The sequence below is a fragment of the Lipotes vexillifer genome, unplaced genomic scaffold (genome assembly GCF_000442215.2).
Source record: "Lipotes vexillifer unplaced genomic scaffold, Lipotes_vexillifer_v1.1 scaffold193, whole genome shotgun sequence".
NCBI classification, from domain to species: domain Eukaryota; kingdom Metazoa; phylum Chordata; class Mammalia; order Artiodactyla; family Lipotidae; genus Lipotes; species Lipotes vexillifer.
In genome coordinates, this window is record NW_006769306.1 from 460,664 (window position 1) to 481,077 (window position 20,414).

Sequence of the window (20,414 nt, forward strand, 5' to 3'; positions counted from 1 at the left end):
CCACTGCGCCACAAGGGAAGCCCCATCTGGGTGATTCTGATGCAGGGTCAAATTTGAGAGCTGAAGGCCATAAAATCAAGATGTTGTCAAAGTGTCTTGCATCATGTCTCTTAGAATTCACCACCAGGTGAAAAAGTCACCTTTCATATATAGGCAGGAAATCTTTTCCCAGACGAGGAGAGGAGAATAATACCACCCACTCTGTTTCCATTTTTGCCTTTTACTTTGGGAAACTTGGAGCTGTGCTAGTTGCTCAATCATAGTCAATACATTTGTCTGGGCTTTTTATTTCCCTTTCCTTTCCATGAATTTTATTTGCTTCTTTTATTTAAGTGCCTTACTATGAGTCTGTTACGATAGGCCTTCCCAAATCCATTTTGCTAGTAAGTAGGTTGGCAGTGTGGGGAGGATATAATTTGAAATAAACTGACTCACTCAGTGATTGACAGTAGAGGTATTTGACTAAGAAATGTACTAGATAGTAAGGGAAGCTAACATGGAATTAAACATATCTTGCAGAAAGCACCGTGCATGCCCTTGAATACTTACTTATACATGGTAAGAATATGTAAGCAGTATAGAAAGATATAAAATGAAATTGGCTGAAAACAATGCACAACGTGAGAGTTGTGAGTTAAGTTTTATTTGTGGCCAAATCAGGACTATAGCCTGGGCGACAGCCTCTCAGACAGCTCTGAGGAACAGCTTTGAAGAGGTAGAGTGGGAGGTCAGTATATGTATGACTTCAGTGAAGAGGGTACATGTGAAATCAAGCACATATTTTGGCAGAAAGTTGCTGCTAGTCATGACGAGCAGATGTCTCAGTTAATGATTTTTGTGCTTTTCTAGATATGAGAAGATGCAAGAAATTGGGCTCATAAAATCTTCTTCTGAAAATACCGAACTTATTGAAGTCCTGTTCTGCCAGTTTTTCCCAGAGCACAGAGTGCCTCATTCCTGATCTCCACCCTGAACTCCTTTCAGGGTGTGTTGAAAGTCAGTGACTGCAGTGGCTAGTGATTTCATTCTTGTAGAACCAGATGACGAGAGGATTTTTAGTTGGCAAAAGTGAAAACTTCCCTCACTCCTCCAGTGAAGGCTGTCTCCTCAAAGATAATCATTAACAATCTCTTGGGTATCTTTTTAGAAAATGAAGTTTATCTTTTTTGGAAAATAAAGTTTATAGGGCCCACATGTATATGTATTTATGCACTTTCCTTTTAAGAAACACAAAAAGCACTAAAAGTTCTGGTCACCAGTTATAATGTCTGCGGAGGGTGGGTGTTTCCCCACGCCAACAGGCAGTGCTCTGACACCACCAGGGTGTCCTACGATTTAACTCAATTCTGACACTGTGTACCTGGAGATAGCGTCAGATCCCGCACGTCAAGGGCTCAGCCCTACAAGACTGTCCCCGCTCCAACAAGCACCTTAGACACCAGTCTCAAGTCAAGGTTGTTACCTGTGCTTCTGACTGGCTATAGATTGGAGATTCCAACCACTTCCTCTTTGGGTTTGATTAATTTGCTTGAGGGGCTCACAGAATTCAAAGAAACATCTTACTTACCAGAATACCGGTTTATTATAAAAGTTTGTAACTCAGGAGCAGCAAGATGGAAGATATGCTTAGGGCAGGGAATGGGGAAAGGGCACGGAGCTTCCAAGCCACCTCCAGGCAGTCTCCCAGCACCAAATCTGAAGCTCTGTGACCTCATCCTTTTAATTTTTTCTAGAAGCTACTTGCTTAAACATGATTTACTGATCCATTGGCCGTTGCAAGTGATTCAACCTTCAGCCCTTTTACCTTCCCCAGAAGTTGAGGGAGTCCCAACCCTCCAATCACATGGTTAGTTCTCTTGGCAACCAGCCCCCATCCCTAGATGTGACAGCCTACCTCATTACCATAACAAAAGACACTTTTTATCACTGCTTCACTTAGGAAATTCCAAGGATTTAAGGAGCTTTGTGCGGAAATGGGGGATGAAGACCAAATATATATTTCTTGCTATAAATCACAATATCACAAGGACCTTAGTGTACATTCTCATCTGCATCTTGCTTTTTTTTTTCCTTCATAATATATCATGTGGATCCTCTCTCTTTTTAAAAGCTACACAATATTCCTTTGTAAGGTTGCACTTTAATTTATAAACCTACCTCCTATTACTAGATATTTAGGGTATCATGAACATCCTCACCTATAATATCTTGGCACACTTTTGAAATATATCTGCTAGGTGGATTGTTGGAAATGGGATTTTGGGGTTGAAGAGTATGCACATTTAAAAAATTGATAGATACTGCTTAATTACCTTCCAAAAAAGAGTAACTAATTTACTTCTCAAATGAGATTGTCTCTTTGCCCACATACTCACTAACATAGGGTATTATCAAACAGATGTTTTTGCCAGTTTTATAGTGACCGATTTATATTTCTTTGAATCACTGTTTTCATTCACCTTTGTTAACTCTGATAAGATTAGTCATTCTAAAACAGATATATTCACTAATTTTCTTTTTTGTGGACTGCTGTTAGGGATGATGTTTATCCATGTTTTTCATGACTTAATCCTAAAGTTTCCATACCTGGATTTCTTTGGTTTTTTAAATACAGCTTTTCTATTTCTACCTTAGACTCCCTGAGTCTGTTTCTCTAACAGTGTACTTTTTTCTAATAGTATACTGTGTGACTACAGTGTCCAGGAGAGGTCTTGCACACAGGCAGTGTCTCTGCTCTCTTTCCCCGTTAACAGGAAATAAGTATTCCATATTTCATTGTGGGCACCATTATACTTGGGAGCCAAAATACTTTGTCAGCTTTCTCCTTTTTTTAAGCTAAAAACTTATATGTAAAAAGTCATCTCATACTGCTTAGCTGGGTCCTCCAGATATCCCCCAGCACTCAGTAATCCTGAACCTAACATCCTTGTCACACAGCCTTTTCTTGCCCCAGCGAGACTGGGGTAGGGGAAAGAGGAGGTCAAGTGTGTGAGTTTCTGGATACATTTTCTGCCTTCTTACTTATCACAACATTATGCAAGAAAACAGATGAAGAGAAAAACCAGCTCCAATTTTATCATGTGTAAAGAAAAATGAAAATTGGTTAGCAAAAAAAAAAAAAAAAGGAGTTAGAAAAAAGAATATCATCTTTCTGCGTTGTTACAGACTTACCAAATCACAGTTTCTATGGCCCAGATTCTTTTAGTTGTTCTAATCCTGCTTATTTTATTCTCCTTTCCCACCTGATCTCTTTGAGATTTGTACTTTCCATGTGTTCTTGAAATAAGTAACCAGTTAATCTATTCCCTGGCATTAGGGCTTCCTCTGGGAGTTTACCAATTGATTGGCCTTTTAATCTGGTTGTTAAAATTCTCCCAATACTTACTGGCATGGAGCAGTTTCAATTTGTGTGTGTTAAAGTATTGGCCAGGGTCGTTAGGAAAGTGAAGTTCACACAGCTGCTTTGTGTGACTGGAATGGTACCAGGAAACTGATTTGCAGTGTGATCGTGGGCTTGTGGGGGAAGAAGGGAAGAGGTGTTTGGAACAACTGCCAAGTCCACTCTAATTCTGGGCCCCATCCGTGTGCCACACCTTACAGCATAGTGAGAACACACTTCACACCAGGTTAGTGCAGATGTGCATGAGTTAGGGACAGGGACAAGCAAGGGCCAGTTGTTTATAATATATAGATGGGCCTTCAGCAACCAGAGACTATGGCCAAATTTCCCTAGAAAGAGCTGGTGTTGTATTTGTGTATCTTTACAAATTTACATCGCTAGCATTAGGGCTTCATAAGCAATGGAACTTTGATACAGTAGATGTTCAGTTAAGAAAATTGTATTGTACTTTTTGTTTTCTTCTCCCAAATTGATTTGTGTTTTTGGCCACTGTTCCCAAAAAGAAATCTGAGAGTGTGGGAATGAGATACAATTTTGATGTGATTTTTATTTAAAAACTTACTAAATATGTATTAATATTTTAAAAATGCTCACTATCCGTATTTCCTAAATCCACATTTACTTTCTACAGTTTTATAATGAAAAGATTTCTCATTCATTAAAATCTTTCAAATAGCCAGTTAATGGTTTAAGGTATTTTTTGAATTTTTTTTGTTTTAGTTTTGTTTAAAATATGTCAGTTTTCTTTGAGAAATCGAGATGTTCACCTTGAAATAAAGATACACAACTGAAAAAGAAAGATGTTTGCCTTTATTAGGGAATAAATGTGTTAATAAAATCTACTTATCCTCAAATAATATACCATTGTATTTTTACATTTCTGTCTTTCCTACTTAATTACGATTTTCTTGAAGATAAGGGCTGACTCTCCTTCGAATCTGAACCTCTGTGCTTAGCACAGGGCTTGGCCCATGCTTGGCCACAGCTGAAATGACCTCAGTAAATATTTTTTGAACAAAACAATGAATTAGTTGCCTCTTTGGTGAGGTTAATACAGTCTGCAGTAGCGTGGAGTTATGAAACACCCCATGCAGGCAGAGGAAAACAAAGGTTCTTGGGAAGTGCTTAACTCATCACTTTGTGACGTAATTCCAGGGAAGGGAAACCCTCAGCATTCTTCCTGGTCCACCCAGTGCAAGCCAGGGTCCTTTCATTTCCTTTATTCCCTATGTCTAAGAGTTTATTCTAAGAAAATAATGGGGAATAGACCATGTGATTTATTGGCAAGGATGCTGCTACTCACAACATTAATTAGAAAACAAAAATTTGGAAGCCTCTAAAATGGGTAATAATGGAGGATTGAAAGAGGAGACGTAGCCCCTTAAAATTACCTACATTTTGATCCATAAGGATAAGATTTTACACATGAAGCAAACTGAGTTAGAGACCAAACGTCAACGTATAATAGAAACATTTCCTTCCTCTAATTCTCTCAGGACTTGCGCCGTTTTTCACATCTCCATCCACACTCTTGCCACTGATGTTAGTAACTTAGAAAGAAACCAGCGGATTCAGAGAAGGCTTGGGGAAAATGGCAAAGTGAGTCTCCTGGAGCCCCGGGTTTCCACATTTACTTCTGTCTCTTCACCCTCCTCATTCTGTGCCCAGCGTTCCCAGGTTTCCTTTATCTTTCTTAAAGCTGAAATGACCACTTTCTTCTAAAATGACACAGTCTTAGTACGTCCAGGATACATGCAGCAAGCCAGCCTCCTCTCAAAGGCAATTCTTCTATTCGCTCTAACTTCTGAATTACTGATGGGTCCTTGAAGCATGGCGTATGAAGCCAGACTGCATGCATTCCAATGTCCACTCCCATACTTTCTACCCAGGTGACTATGGAGCAACTGACTTATCTTCCTAAGTTTTCTCATCTGTAAAAATTGGGATTAAAAAAATACCCCATAAAGTAATTGACATCTTGTCACATAATAAGCTAACATTTTCAGCCATCATCTAAAAAATGAAATGCAGGAGGAGGTGGAGTGGTTTCTTGTGGCACTCCTGAAAATATGACCCTTAGGTCTATGTCATTTCCTTTTTATCCCCTTTGACCCCTGTACCAATGATAAGGCCAAGAGTGCCTCCATAGAAGCACCTGTGCCATATTTTCTGATTTGATGTCATTAACACTGTTGTGTTGGTACTTAGCTGAGTAATCATTGTTCTGCTTCACCCTAGCCCTAATTGGTTCAGAGATCACAACTTCAGTGACCGGTTTTCATTTATTTATCACTAATTTAGAACTCCACTATCCAATAGTGTAGCCACGGTCCACATGTCGCTCTTTAGTTTAAATAACAATTAAATACAATGAAATTCACTTCCTCAGTCACACATTTCAGTTGCTCCATAGGCACGTGTGGCTAGTGGCTCCAGAATTGGGCAACCCCAATGTAGAACATTTCCATCATTGCAGGAAGTCGTATTGGACAGTGTGACTTAGACCCTCGATTTTGCTTGTGCACATAGGATCGTTGTAGCATTTAGCATCACTACTTATTAGACTCCTTTGCACAAGCAGCCTGGCTAGAAACTTCAGATCCGTATAATCATGAAAACAGGAATTGGAGCAACCTGTCATCTCATATCAAATCCCAGGCCTTTTAAGATCTTTGATCCAGTTCCTTTGCTTCTTGTAGGATAATTCTCTACAATATATGCTTGGTTTTGTTTCTCCACCCATATGAAAGACCTGGCAGGTACAATGCAACTGCATAGATGGTATGGTTTTGATATTGGAAGCATGTTATCCTCACTTTACAGAGTGAAATCAGGATGAATGTATTACTACCCTTCCTGTTTATTCTCAGCTATGTTACTTTTTGCCTTATTCTCAGCCCTGCTTTCTTTCTATGAATCACATCAGAACGAGTGACTAGAAAATCAGAGGAGATGGAAAATTTGCCACCTCCAAAGAGATGGCGCCACTTAATAATCAAGTCTTTGCCTCACAAGCATAGCCACTCACGGTGGAAATGTCAGGGTACGGGTCCCGACGAGTTGAAGACGGGTGTGTCAGTGCAGATGAGAGACTGAACCGCAGGGCAGTTTTCTTGCTCAAGTTCACATGGCTCTTTGCAGCAGAGCCAGGGTTTGAGCTCAAGTCTGCAGTGTGCAAAAGCCATTCTCTTTCCATCACTCCATGCCACCTCTGAAAATGTTGGCATATTTGTTTCTTTTCCCAAACACTCACCCATCTTTCTGGCTGCCTTTAGAGGAATGGTTGCGAGAGTATGTTTGTCTCAGGAGAGGCCTCGAGGCATTTTCTGTTTTGTTGTCGTAAAAACAAAGTGTGCTAAGTCCGAAAGGTGGCGTGCACTTCACCCTGGAACATTTCAAGGGCAACGTGGGACAATCACTTCATGAAGAGGATGAAAACCACTTTCGGGAAGTGATTACCAAAGAACCCAAGAGAAGCCTGTCAGGTTTGGAGTCAGAGCAGTGAAGAAACCAGGTGGGAAGCTGTGGTCATTTTACAAGTCACAGCCTGCCCACTTCTCTTCCTGAGTACTCTGAACAGCAAGGAAGGAATGACAGAGGGGACCTAGCGGAATAAATTACACTGGTTATGTTGGACTGCTTCATAGTTCCGTAATTGAGTGCTGCGGGGAACTTTGCAGCATGCTTTGCGGGTGCCCATGGATGAAGGGAACATATTTGGAGGCTGTTTCCTTCTACTAGCAACTTGCAGAAGCATGATAAAGTTTCCCAGACGTTGCTGCAAATTAGAATCACCTGGAGGGTTTTTTAAATCTCCATACCAAATTCACACCCCATAAGTGACCTTCCTAGTGGGTGAGAGCCAGCATCAATAGTTTGTAAGGATCCCGGGTGATTCTAAAATGCAGCGAATTTGGAAACCTTTTTTGACCACCCCTTTCTCTCTCTTTTACCCTCTCTCCTTTTATGTCCTTTTATCCTTTCTCCTGCTCTTCCTGCCTCCATGTATTCACCTTAACTGTTGATCCCTGAGGAGGGCCAGCCCTGTCTTCCTGGGAGGACCAGTCAAGCCCTTTGCCCCACCCAGAACAAAGCCCAGAGGACACCAAGTCAAGATGGTCTTTGGTGGCCCCTTCCTTCCAGCAGGAGATGCTGTCCCCGACTTGGTGTCCTTCTAGCTCTCACTGAAGTTTGCCTGAACACAGTCTTTTTTCTGGGCCTGGCTCTGCCTCCGTCACCCCACCCCTGGTGTGTAAGTGCCTCCTAGGTCAAGGGTTCCCAAAGAGGTGTCTGCTTGTCTCTAGGCGTCTGCAGCTGAGTCCTCGGGCACCTGCCAGTTCTGAAGAAGATTTTGAAATGTGTGTCCCTATTTCTTGGTGCTCTGGTTTTCTCATCTGGAAAATGGGGCAATAGTAATGCCTAGTTCATAGTGTTGTGGGGAATACAGAAAGCACTTAGTGCCTCACACGTGTTGGGTCGAACTATATGAAGTTGCCATCTTCGTAGGGCAGAATGATCAAATAGTGGCAATTTCATAATGTGCAACCCTGTGGTAAATGTTCAATAAATGTTGTTATGTTATTTTCCCTTTTATTTAATTATTGTATTTAATTTGAATGTGATTTTATTTATATTTGGCAGTTTTTGTTTAGCTTTAAAGCTATGACATGGGCTTTAAAGGAACTTAACCCTAGTTTTCTATCTGTGTATATCTGAGTAGCAGTATAATTATTATAAGGGTTAATTAGTTGACAGTGGGGGTAGGAAAGGTTCTGTCTGTGAGCCTGTTTTCTCTTTAAAGGAGAAAGCATTTTTCAAATTTGAGAAATCCTGCCCTAGACCTTCCCCTGTCTGCCTCACTTAATTCACCTGCCCTCTGTTTTTATTGTCATGGCGGGATGCTGATCTTAGTCTGGGATCAGCTAGAAAATCTGACAAGCAACTTGGGCTTTCGCTTTCTCCTGATAGAACACGACATTGCATAGGCTCCTTTTCGAAGACCTTTCACATCTCCTTTCTGGACTGGAGAGAAGACAGTTCCGAACCAGCGTCTAGACCCAAATGAGTAACCGGATGCTTCGCTAGGCCACTAGACACTGATTTTGAGAATTATATTAGCCGGCAGGCCTGCGCTACGTATGGTTCAAAGTGCTTTATGTGTATTATCTCCTTTAGTCCTCCGAAGAGCCCTGTGACATAGGCAGTATGATTTCCCCCATTTTGCAGATGAGGAAACTGAGGTACAGAGAGGAGTTTAAGAAACCTGCCCACAGTCAGTCAGCTATCAGGAGCAGAGTCAAAATTCTAACCTGGGCTGGCTCCAGAACCTGTGCCCTTAGGAGCTGCTCCACAGTCATGCAGGCATTATCTGTTTGTCCTCAAAACAATCCTAGGTGGGAGGTAAAGGGGTCTGGGGTCTTCCTGGCTCTGGAGCTGGCACTTAACACCCTCTCTGCTCTATTGCCCAGTGCCCGGTCAGCCCTGCGTGCCACTGCTGGCTGTGGCCGTGTGGCTCCCCTTAGAGTGGCCTCCTTTCCAGTCCCAGTGCCTCTGCCCCTGCTTTTGGGTGATAAGATGTTGTTTCTCTGACCCTTCTTAAAGTAGTTAAAAAGCACATGTTAACAGGTTTGACGCCTTAGAGGCGCCCTAGCATTCTTTTTCCAATGGAGTGGTTCTAGGAGGTTTGCCCACACGCAGTGCTGCAGGACCGGCCAAGAGGGACGGAGTTACTTGGTTGGTTGATTGCTTTCTCCAGCTCTAATACCACTTCCCCAATTTTGAGAAGGCTTGCGTTTGTGAATGTGCTGGATTTCCCTCTTTTTCTTTCTGTCCTTTCCCTGAGAGTAGAATGACAGACAGCATGTATTTTTATTTATTAACCTGACTCCCCGCAGGAAAAAAAGCAAGAATATTAGCAGTAAAAGCTGTTTTTTTATATTACTCTGGCCAGGGGTGGCTGATCCAGAGTTTTTAGGGGAGACCTCTCCTTAAGAAAAAGAATATATGAATTAGAATCCTAACATTAGGAAAGGGTCTTGGCAGAGGCCCATGCAATCAGGGACCCCTGAGGGTCCTACACTATCCACACTGAAGTAGGACTTCAGTGAGGTCCTACACCTATCACTACATGATAAATTCACCTCTGGCTAAGACACTTGGGAATTTTAACATCTTTTGTTTTCTCCAATCCCTCTTATTTCCAGTGTCCTATTACTAGTATACTTGAATGATTGTTTGTATGAACCTAGAGGTTAACTGTATCTTTATAAAATGAAATGGGTCATCCCTATCTCCATTTCTTCCTTTCTTCCTTTTTCCAGTTAAGCTGCTTTGTTGGTAGGAAGGAATATGGACCTCTGATTGGATTTCACTGGTAATGTCTTGTGATCTCCTCCCCAGAGGGCCTGTGTAGGGTTGGTGCAGTCATTGTGTTAGCTGGGTCCTCTACTTGGCATCTTACAGGCAAGTGGCCTTGGTTGTAAGGACGGAAGGTCAACATCTTACCATGATCACGCTTGACTAAATGACTCAAAGATGCATCATCTCTCTTTTTAAAGAGATTTTTAAGAATTTGCATTAATGATTTTACTAATAGAGTTGAAGAATTGGTGTGTTAAGCTGGAGCTATTAACAAGTATTGGGTTGGCCAAAAAGTTCATTTGGGTTTTTCCGTAACGTCTTATAGAAAAATCCGAACGAACTTTTTGGCCAACCCAATCTAACAGAAAATGTTATCTATACCCACCTAGATGGAGGATAATGAATGAATGAATGAGTTAACAAGTGAAATAGAAAACAAGGGGGACAATTGAGGAACAGAAATAGGAAAACATTCAAAAGGAATAGGGGAGAGGAATCTTACTCTCACGTGGCTGAATTCAGTGTCAGCAGTCAGGGAGCAGGGTCTGTCTAGATACCTACATTTCCTTATCCAAAAGAAGCTACTCAGTAATGTTTTTCAGTAAGAAGGGAATTCATTTAGATATAAAAACAAAAAAAGTTTCTATTATCAAGGACAATTTTTTAAATAACTCCTACATCTTTTTCTGCCTGAATGAATACTATGTAAAATCTTATTAGAGTGTTTTGCTACAATAGTAGACTACTTTAATAGCTATTATTTATGGAGACTTATAAATGAAGATGGTGTGTGACAAAGGAAGAGCGCCTACCTCAATGACATAGAGTTAGGGGGTCATTTGATACGTTCCTGTGCCTTTAAACCCAGGGTGAGGAAATCCTTCCTTCCTCAAAATGACTGTGCTAATTTGTTGTGTTCTTGAAAAGTCAAGTTAGAGTTTAGACTGTGAGTTTTAGCAAACCCCAATACCCTTTCACAAAAATGAAATTGATGGTCTTTGAGCAATCTGGAGAGAGACATACTGTGTGTAGCTCAAGGTACTGGTTGATCAGAAACTTGGAGGATGAATGCATGGATAGATTTGTTTTTAAAAAGCATATTACTTATTAAATGAGAAACATTGGTTAAGATTTAGTACATGTCTTCCTCGACTTACTATGGGGTTAGGTCCTGAAAAACCTATCGTAAGTTGAAATATCCTAAGTCAAAAATGGATTTAATGCACCTAACCTATGGAACATAATAGCCGGGCCCAGCCTACCTTAAACAGAACACTTGCATTAGCCTACAGTTGGGCAAAATCATCTAACACAAAGCTTATTTTATAATAAAGTGTTGAATGTCTCATGCAGTTTTTTGGAATACTGTACTTAAGGTGGAAAACAGTATGGTTGTTTGGAAACAGAATGGCTGTAAGTGTATCGGTTGTTTGACGGCATGGCTGATGGGAGCTACGGCTGCTGCCCAGAATCAGGAGGGAGGATGGTACCGCGTATCACCAGTCCTCTCAATCAGAAGCCTGGGAGAAGATCAAAATTCAAAATTGAAATACAGTTTCTACTGAATGCTTACTGCTTTTGCACCATAGTAAAGTGGAAAAATCGTTAAGTTGAACCATTGTAAACTGGGGACTGTCTGTAGTTAGCTACAAAGAACCCAGTGATTTGAAAAAAATATAGCAGTAGGGTTTTTACTTAAGCCATTGTTTCAATGTTGGCTGTTTGATTTTTGTTTTCCTTTTTTCATTTTTCCGACAAGAAGAGAGAGCACAGACTGGTTTTCCTACACTGTAAGAAATCCTGAAGGGGCTCACCACACCTATCAAACTAGCAGTTACACAGTCTTCTTAAACTTGAGTTATTCATGGCTAAATGGAAACAATCTTCAAGGTCATTTTGACAAAAACTTGATTAGGATTCTTGGAACCCTGGGCAAAACCCTATTCCATGCAAGACAGTAAATAAGATTTAAGGTGGGTTGGTTCTTCTGAATCTTGGGTAAGAATCAAGATAAGTCTGAGTCATTGTTAATGGTTGATGGTGGGCCGTATTCTTAATATTCTCCAACCACTTCACAACAGCCACAAGGGCAGTTGGTTTAGCCTTTGAGAGGAGGAGGAAAATCGTTTGAAGAGGAAGAGCAATGTTTTGTAGGCTGCAGTGGGAGGGAGAGGCATTTTGGTGACCTCCTGTTCCCAGGATCCATGGGGCTTGGAAGGATGAGCACCCTCCACCACAGAAGTCCAAGAGGAAGTGGTATTTTCTCTGCGAGCCAGGCTTTAGTCCATGCATAAAGCAATGGAAGGAATAGTTCATGAAGAGGTTAGAGATGTGGGGTCATTTGTTTACCTCTGGCTTTCAGAGAACATGGTAAGAGGAGGCAGGAGAGGCAGACATCACTTAATGTGGGTGAGCATGGCAGTGGCCAAAGGTAACTGGGAGGGGTGATATGAAGAATTAATAGGCCTCAAGGTCTCAAAAAGAATCTTCACACCAGGTCTCTAAAACCAAAACAAAGTGACCCCAAACACCATGCAATGGTCCCTGCCAGTAAAACTTGGTTCAAACACTGCAGAACTTCCCCATGGATTCACAGCAGGCAGTGTCAGCTTTATAACTGATTATTACTGAAGTTTTGGAAACACTCTAAATTAGCAGGGGAAAGATGAACGCACCACTGCAAATACGGAGAAGACTGCCTCTGTACAGTACGAAGATAACTCTTTTTTGGTCAAGAGGTGGAAGGCATATGCCCAGTAATCCAAATGTTGGATTTGAAACTGGGTTATTTTGAACCCAAGAGCAAATGTGTTTGCAATTTAATCCACTTATAACTATCATACTGTTTCTGAGTACATTTTGAACTTTCACATTTTTGGAAGGTTTCTAAGATGAAATTCCTAGCAAACAATAAATTGAAAACATGATGTTTTTAAACACAGAGAAACATTTAATAAAAGACACAAAAGCAAAAATTTCTCCAAGCCGCTACTCCCTTCCAAATAAAAAAAAAAAAAGGCAGGCTGTAGCTGCAATGTACCCAGTGTCCCATTCCTGCCTGGAGAGTTCTTTGACTTTATCCCCTTATGGCTGTTTGCACTTCGAAATGCCTTCTCGTCAGTTCTCTAGAACCTTCAAATTGATAGAGGAAGCAAACAAGCGTACAGTCAACAAGCAGAAGAGAGTTAATGCAACATCTTTTAGAAATGTGAACATACTGCTAGGCATACTCAGCCAGCATCATTTATCCTTCAGGAATTGAAGCATTTTTGATGCATTTGACCTTTAAGTCACATTGGGGCAAAATAGAAAGGTAGCTTTCCCCTATAACTCAAGCCCTTGCCAAGAGGTTCCTGAAAAAGAAATGCACACTTTTTTACAGCACTGATTTTTATGCAAATAGATCCTCAGTTTAAATTGGGAATATGTAAAAATCTATCACCCTGTAGGTTATGGAAATGAAGCATCAGTGTCTACAAAGTCTAAAAGAGATAATCTCTGCCTGGTTTTCTATTATTGACATTTAAAAAAACCAACTCTAACCTTTTAGTTGATAGGCCTTAAAGATGTATTATTGTAAAGTGCATAATTGTTACAAAGGAAAATATAACCTGGTGTCTGGACCCTTTTGGAAGACTCTTGAATTGGTCAGAGCTCCTGATTTCAAGGGACAGAAAGCCACTTCAAACTAGCTTGGACAAAAGGGGCATGTATTGGATGGAGACTGAAGCTTCTAAGGGGAGAGTTAAAAATTGGCTAAAAAGGCAAGGGTTGCATATAGCTTGGGCTTTTCTCTCCATCTCTCCTCTCTGTCTCTGTTGGCCTGCAGGCTTCATTCTCATCTTCTCCTTCCACATGGGGAGGAACAGGACATACACATGTTCCTGAGTTTTACTTCTTGAGGGCTTCTGTTTCAGAGAGGGCTGATTGTCTTTTCCCAATTCTGGCTTGAAAAGTACCAGGAAGAACTCTGATGGTCTCGGCTTGGATCAGATGTCCAACCCTGGCCCAAATGACAGTGGCCTGTAGGATGGACCATGTGAGAACAAGGTGCTTCCCAATAGCAACACATGATGTATGTCAATAGAAGAGCCATTCCCATACGAAGGAGAAAGTATAGGCCCAAACTGATTCCATATGCCCACTTGACCTATATTTTCATTGTTTAAACCGTATAGTTTGATTTGAACAGTGTAATGGAGTGATATTCCATTTTTACAGAAGCAAATCATGTCAATAGGTAACCTCCCCACCTTCTGGCATTTGCAGAAATGTCCATGTGAACTACTGTTAGCTTTATTTTGCACTTCCAGGCTAATGAGGTTACTTAGAAGTCTGTGTTGTTTGTTGTAGTGGACATCTGTGTGATTCTGCTAGCCCCTCATCCAGTTTTTCTTCTTCAGCCGATATCACCTAGATTTTCCTTTGGGAAACCAATATCTCCTATATTCTCAAACCATGCGATTTCCATGAAGTTGACACTGTGTGCTTGTCTCAGTGACGTGCTAGTGGCCCAGCCCTGGCCATTTGGAATGCCACACTCCCCTGGCCAGTTATGGTCCAAGTATGGACCTCCCTCCTTTTTAAGGCTTTCCCTGGAACAGTTTGGAAAGGGCCTCGCTGGGAATGCTTCTGAAGCTACTGTTGGCCACAGTTTGAGAAGACCTGAATGAGAACAAAGGCAAGAGATGGGATAAAGCAGGGTTGAGGGATAGAAATGCCTGATAACAGGGTTGAAGTCCAGCTGTCTAAGCTGGACAGTCAAGTGAAACAGTAAAATTCTTCCCTCTACCCGCTTCCCCTCAGTTTTGGTTATAGCTTGTTTGATTTGGATTTCTGTACCTTGCAACCAATGTGAAAAATGAATTATCTTCATGAGCAGAACTGTGTAGTTCCTAATTAAATCTCCTGCTCCAGTTCCTTATGTTCCAGACAAGGCAAACCACAAAACCTAGTGGCATAGAGCAGTAACCATTATTTCATTTATCTCATGGTTTCTGTGGGTCAGGAATATGGGAAGGGCTTGGCTAGGCAGTTCTCACTTGGAGTCTCCATGCAGTGGCAACCAGACAGGGGCTGGAGCTGGGATAGAGGGGAGGGGAGGGGGCTGGGGCAGCTGGCAGCCAGCAGGGCAGCTGTCTCTCCTCCTGAACTCTCAATAGCTCTGTTGGACTACTTGAGCTTCCTCACAGCATGGCATTCGAAGCACTCAGACTGCTAACCTGGCTTCCGCGTGAGTGTTCCAGAGCTCTGGGTGTAAATTGAATCACTTTCTATGACCCAGCTTTGAAAGTCACACAGTGTCATTTTCACCACAAACTGGTCAGCTGAATCAAGGGAAGAAGATGTAGACCCCACCTCTTAATGGTGACACGTCAGTGAATTTGCAGACGTGTTTTAAAACCACCACATGTTATGAGCAATCCCCAAACTGTGAGAAGGGTAGGGTACTGTGGTCAAAATGATATATTTCAGTAGACTTAGTTTTGTGACATCATGCTTTTAGTTTATACTTTTGGGAGCTGGATTAACTTTTTCAAGTCATTAAGGCACAAAGTGTAGTCTATATATATTGAAAATTAAATAAGATTTGTCATGATCTTTCAGGCTTTAGAATTCCATTTTGTTCTTGTATTAAGGCATTTCAAATTTTAATGTGAGCAGCACTGAAAGACATTTAGATTTGGATTAGTTCTTACTTCACAATTGCTTATATACTGACTTACTATGGAGGCATTGTCATTTAGTACTTGGTACCTTAGTCCATGTAACTTCCAGAAGTGCTTCACTGTCTTCCAGTGACCAGTTTAAGGAGTTGGGAGTAATCTCTTTTTTATGGATTCTATATGAAATAGCCATTACAATGTAGATTTGTAAAACTTGACCTGTGTTATGGTTCTATCACTTTGCCTCTCTGACTAGAGTTAGAAATCCTCCTTTATACTATCTAGTATAGAGTTAGAAATCTGACTAGAGTTAGAAATCCTCCTTTATACTATCTAGTACCATGGAGTAAAAATCAGAATGCAACTCTTCTCAACTTTCTCCCAAGTGGAGGAGGTCTAATAGATCTTGAACTAATTCGTTTTCTCTGTTTCAGAGTGTAGCAAGTAATCTATTGGAATAAAACCAGCAGTTGAGTTAACTCATGCAAAGGTAATTTAGAGCACAAATTAAATCTGTCAGAGTGGTATTAGATTTGCAAAAGCTCATAAATAACAAATGAAAGGTCACAAAGCTGTGAAAATGAGAGTGTACTTCATAAGAGAGCTGTAGTCAGGGGCGAATCCTCAGTGCATATTCAAATAGCAGTGCACGAAATGGAAACACAACATCTTTTCTAAATGTCTAGAACATTCCAAAGACACAGTGGACTCCAGGGAAAAACATCAAAGTCCTAGAAAAGACCCTTCAAATCACTGAGCATGTCCAACATGGTATTTGTGGGGTTTAGGGATTAAAGCTCCATCAGCTACTGAGAATCTGTATAGAAAAAAACACATCCCCATCAGCAGAGCCCATATTTCAGTAGCAGTTAGACTAATTGTGAATGCATGTCACTCATCTTTCACTTTTCAGTTCCTAGAAAATACTAATACAGTGAGTGGTGCTTCATGATTTACTGCAGGAATGTAAGCAGTTGGGTGATATTAATAAATAGTCTGGCCCATCCTGTTTCCTCATGGAAAAGAGCAGTGGAAAAATAGCTCTGGCTACTATAAAGTGGACAAGTTCTTTTACTGTGCATTTTATGCAGATCTTTTTTTGTGTGTTGTGCTGTGTTGGGCTTGACTTGTATAAGGGAATTATTTATACAAGCAATGTGTGGGCTTCATCAAAATTAAAAACTTTTGTGTATCAAAATACATCATCAAGAAAGTGAAAAGTCAACACAGGGAAAGGGAGAAAACAGTTGCAAATCATACATCTGAAAAGAGTCCAGAGTCCAGCATATAGAAAGAACTCTTGCAACTCAATTTAATAAAAATGTAATAACTCAATTTAAAAAATGAACAGGGGCTTCCCTGGTGGCGCAGTGGTTGAGCGTCCGCCTGCCAATGCAGGGGACACGGGTTCGTGCCCCGGTCTGGGAAGATCCCACATGCCGCGGAGCGGCTGGGCCCGTGAGCCATGGCCGCTGAGCCTGCGTGTCCGGAGCCTGTGCTCTGCAACGGGAGAGGCCACAACGGTGAGAGGCCCACACACCGCAAAAAAAACAAAAAAAAAACACAGTGCACTTCACATTCACTAGGATGGTGCTATAATAAAATTTGTTTTTTAATGAAAGTAAGTGTTGATAAGGATGTGGAGAAATTTTGCTGATGGGAATGTAAAATGGTACAGTGGAAAATCGTTTGGCAGTTCTGCAAAAAGTTAAATATAGTTACCATAAGACCCAGCAATTCCACTGTTAGGTATATACCCAAGAAAAATGAAAACATATGTCCATACAAAAAATGTACATGAATGTTAAAAGCAGCATTATTCACAATAGCCAAAAAGTGGAAACCACCCAAATGTCTATCAGTTGATGAGTGGTATATCCATACAGTGAAACATTATTCAGCCATAAAGGAGAATGATATATGAGTTCACATTACAACATGGATGAACCTTGAATACATTATACTAAGTGAAAGAAGCCAGACATGAAAGACTATATGTTGTATGATTCCTTTTACACAAAATGTTCCCAATAGGCAAATCCATAGCAACAGAAAGTAGCTTAGTGGTTGCCAGGAGTGGGGAGAGGAGGCAATTGGGGCTGACTGCTAATGGGTGCAAACTTTCTTTTTGGGGTGACGGAAATGTTCTAGACTAGGTGATGGTTGCACAATATTATGGACATACAAAAAGCCCTCACTGAATTGTATTATTTTTAAATGATGAATTTTATGTTATGTGAATTTTTTCAATGAAAATTTTTTAAATAGGTAAAAATAACAGATCCTTTAAAAAAAGAAAAAAAACAGTGTGTTTACCAGGATTAATAGCACATGCACTAGAGATAAACCTCGAGTGTTATCTCAGATTCCTGTGACTGGTACCTTCTTTCTCTTTCTTGGTCAGCGGTCCATCTACACGGGGTTGACCTTCCACTCTGGCTGCTGAAATACAGGTGAGTGAGTTCTTCGTGGAGTGGACCTTGATCAATGGGAGACAAGAGACAGGAAGACATAAATTCTCCCTCCCTTCTTGCTCCGTGGGCCACACTGAGTGCAGCTGTTCCTTGGAATCCTCTGTCTCTCTGTGGCTTGTTAAGTGGTGAGCTGCATAGTAACCTAGGATCACATTATATTTCCTAGCTTCATTTTACCTCTGTCTGTCTGTCTGTCTGTCTTTCCCTCCTTCTCTCTCTCCCTCTCCCTTTCCTCCTTTCTCTTTTTCCTTTACCTTCGTTGTCCTGGGCTTGCTCTTCCCATATAAAGTCTTAGCACCTTTAGTCCTTGCACAGATTCTGCTGTAAAGAGCACCTGGCCTATGGCACTTGGTGAAGGGTGTGGCAAAAGAGGGAAGGAGGGAACATTCTATCAAATATGGATTCTGTTATTTTAGAAGAGACATGGGCATTTTTAAGGTTATATTCATTGGCTTTGAATGAAAAGCTGACTTCTATTTGTGCATAAAAAGTGAAATTACTCTGTCAAATCACTTTTTGAAAAGAACGATTTTTCGCAAAAACTGTTTTCCTCTTTATAAAAGTAATACATGCTCATCAAAAATTTTTGAGCATGCAAATTGAGCAAAAAGAAAAACATCAAAATTACCTGAAATCCCACATCATTTTGGTCTTTGTCCTTTCAGTCCTTTTTCTAATCATAAACAAGCCTAGAAATACATACATTTTTCGCTAAAGAAGGAACAATTTCATGAGTAAAATGTGTTGGTATGACAAAGTGTCAACTACTTTAAGAATTTGAAAACTCTGCATTAAACACATAAAATTCATGGTTAAAAAGTAGTTGAACCCTCCAAGTTTGAAAACTTGCTCTAAACAAATCAGGCCTAAAGAATCAAGCTTGCCAAGTAGAGGTGAATCTCTTTTAATGAATGAAATGGTTGTTTTAACTTCATCCATGATACGTCACCGTGTGTAGGACCTGTGAGCACACTTGGAGATGTGGGCCTTGGCAGGGGTACAAGGTGTGCTCATGACCTGGGCTCCTTCCACATCTTTTACACAAGTAAAATCTAACTAAGGCAGCTATGGTAGAGATCATGGGGGTGGAACATAGGCCTTGTAAATACAGGAAGGGTGTAGAAGACCAGCACCCACGTGTTTGCTTCGTTGACAGGGATGGCAACAAATCCCTGGGTCTGTGTGAGCCTCAGCATATTAAAATGCTGGTGGCATTTAGGCCTCTCCTCACTGGCTTTGTCCCTGCCTGGCTGGCCATGGGACCAAAGGTGGGGTAGAGGAGACATATGGATTGTGATTTGTCATACTTAGTAGTTTGGGGCATTGTCATATTTTTCTGACTTAAGGAAAGCGTGCTTGTGTTGAACCAAAGTTAATTGTACCATGTTTACTTTCACTTAGAAAACTATACTGACTGATTCTGAACAAAACAATAGTAGTAAAAATATTGGGAAATGCTGTTAATACGTGGCATTTACTGTGTGACAGACACTGTTCTTAGTTTTACATGTTAATTTATTTAATTCTCATAGCACATTTTTTTTAAAGCTGCATTTTTTCATTGAAGTATAGTTGATGTACAATGTTGTCTTAATTTCTGCTGTACAACGAAGTGATTCACATATATATATATATATATATATATATATATAAAACATTCATTTTTAAAAGATTCTTTTCCATTATGGTTTATCATAGGCTATTGAATATAGTTCTCTGTGCTATACAGTAGGACCTTGTTGTTTATCCATTCTATATATAATAGCTTACACCTGCTAACCTCAACGTCCCACTCCATCCCTCCCCCAACCCCCTGTCCTTTGGCAAACACAAGTCTGTTCTCTGTGTCCAACTCATAGTACATTTTAAGGTAGGTAGTATTATCCTCATTTTGCAGATGAGGAAACTGGGGAACAGAATGGTTAAGTAACTGGCTTAAGGTTGCACAGCAAGAAAGTATTGGAGTAAGGTTTCAAATCCAGGCATCTAGCTCTTCCCCTCTGTATGTTTACTCACACATAGTCAACACAAGCTGTAAAATGAAGGCTCTTGGATGGGTAGCCATGCCACAGAGGTTGTAGTAAGGTTCATTTCAGATGACATTAAGTAATACATAATGCTTATGCAAAGACTGTGCAGAGGGAGACTTTTAAATTAATAACTGGAAGGAATACTGTGGTTGAGAAATACTTTAATGGAAATGAGACACTTGCAATGTTTGGTATGTGTTGACATCAAGTTTCACATTAAAAAGAACTTAGGTTGGCAACTAGTTGATATTTAAGGTTAAATTATTCAAAATAAAACCAGAAAGCTTTCCTCACCATTCCTCTCGAACTGAGCCCAGATTGTGAGGACACGGGTGTTGGTGCAATTTTTTCAGGGGTCCAGGGGGCTCTGTGCAAATCTGTCCCTCAGGTGCAGCTTCACCCGACCTGATGGATGTACACAGAAGAACTATTGCATTCGCTTAAGATTAGATAATGTTTGTGCCTGTCACTCATAGAGGGAAAG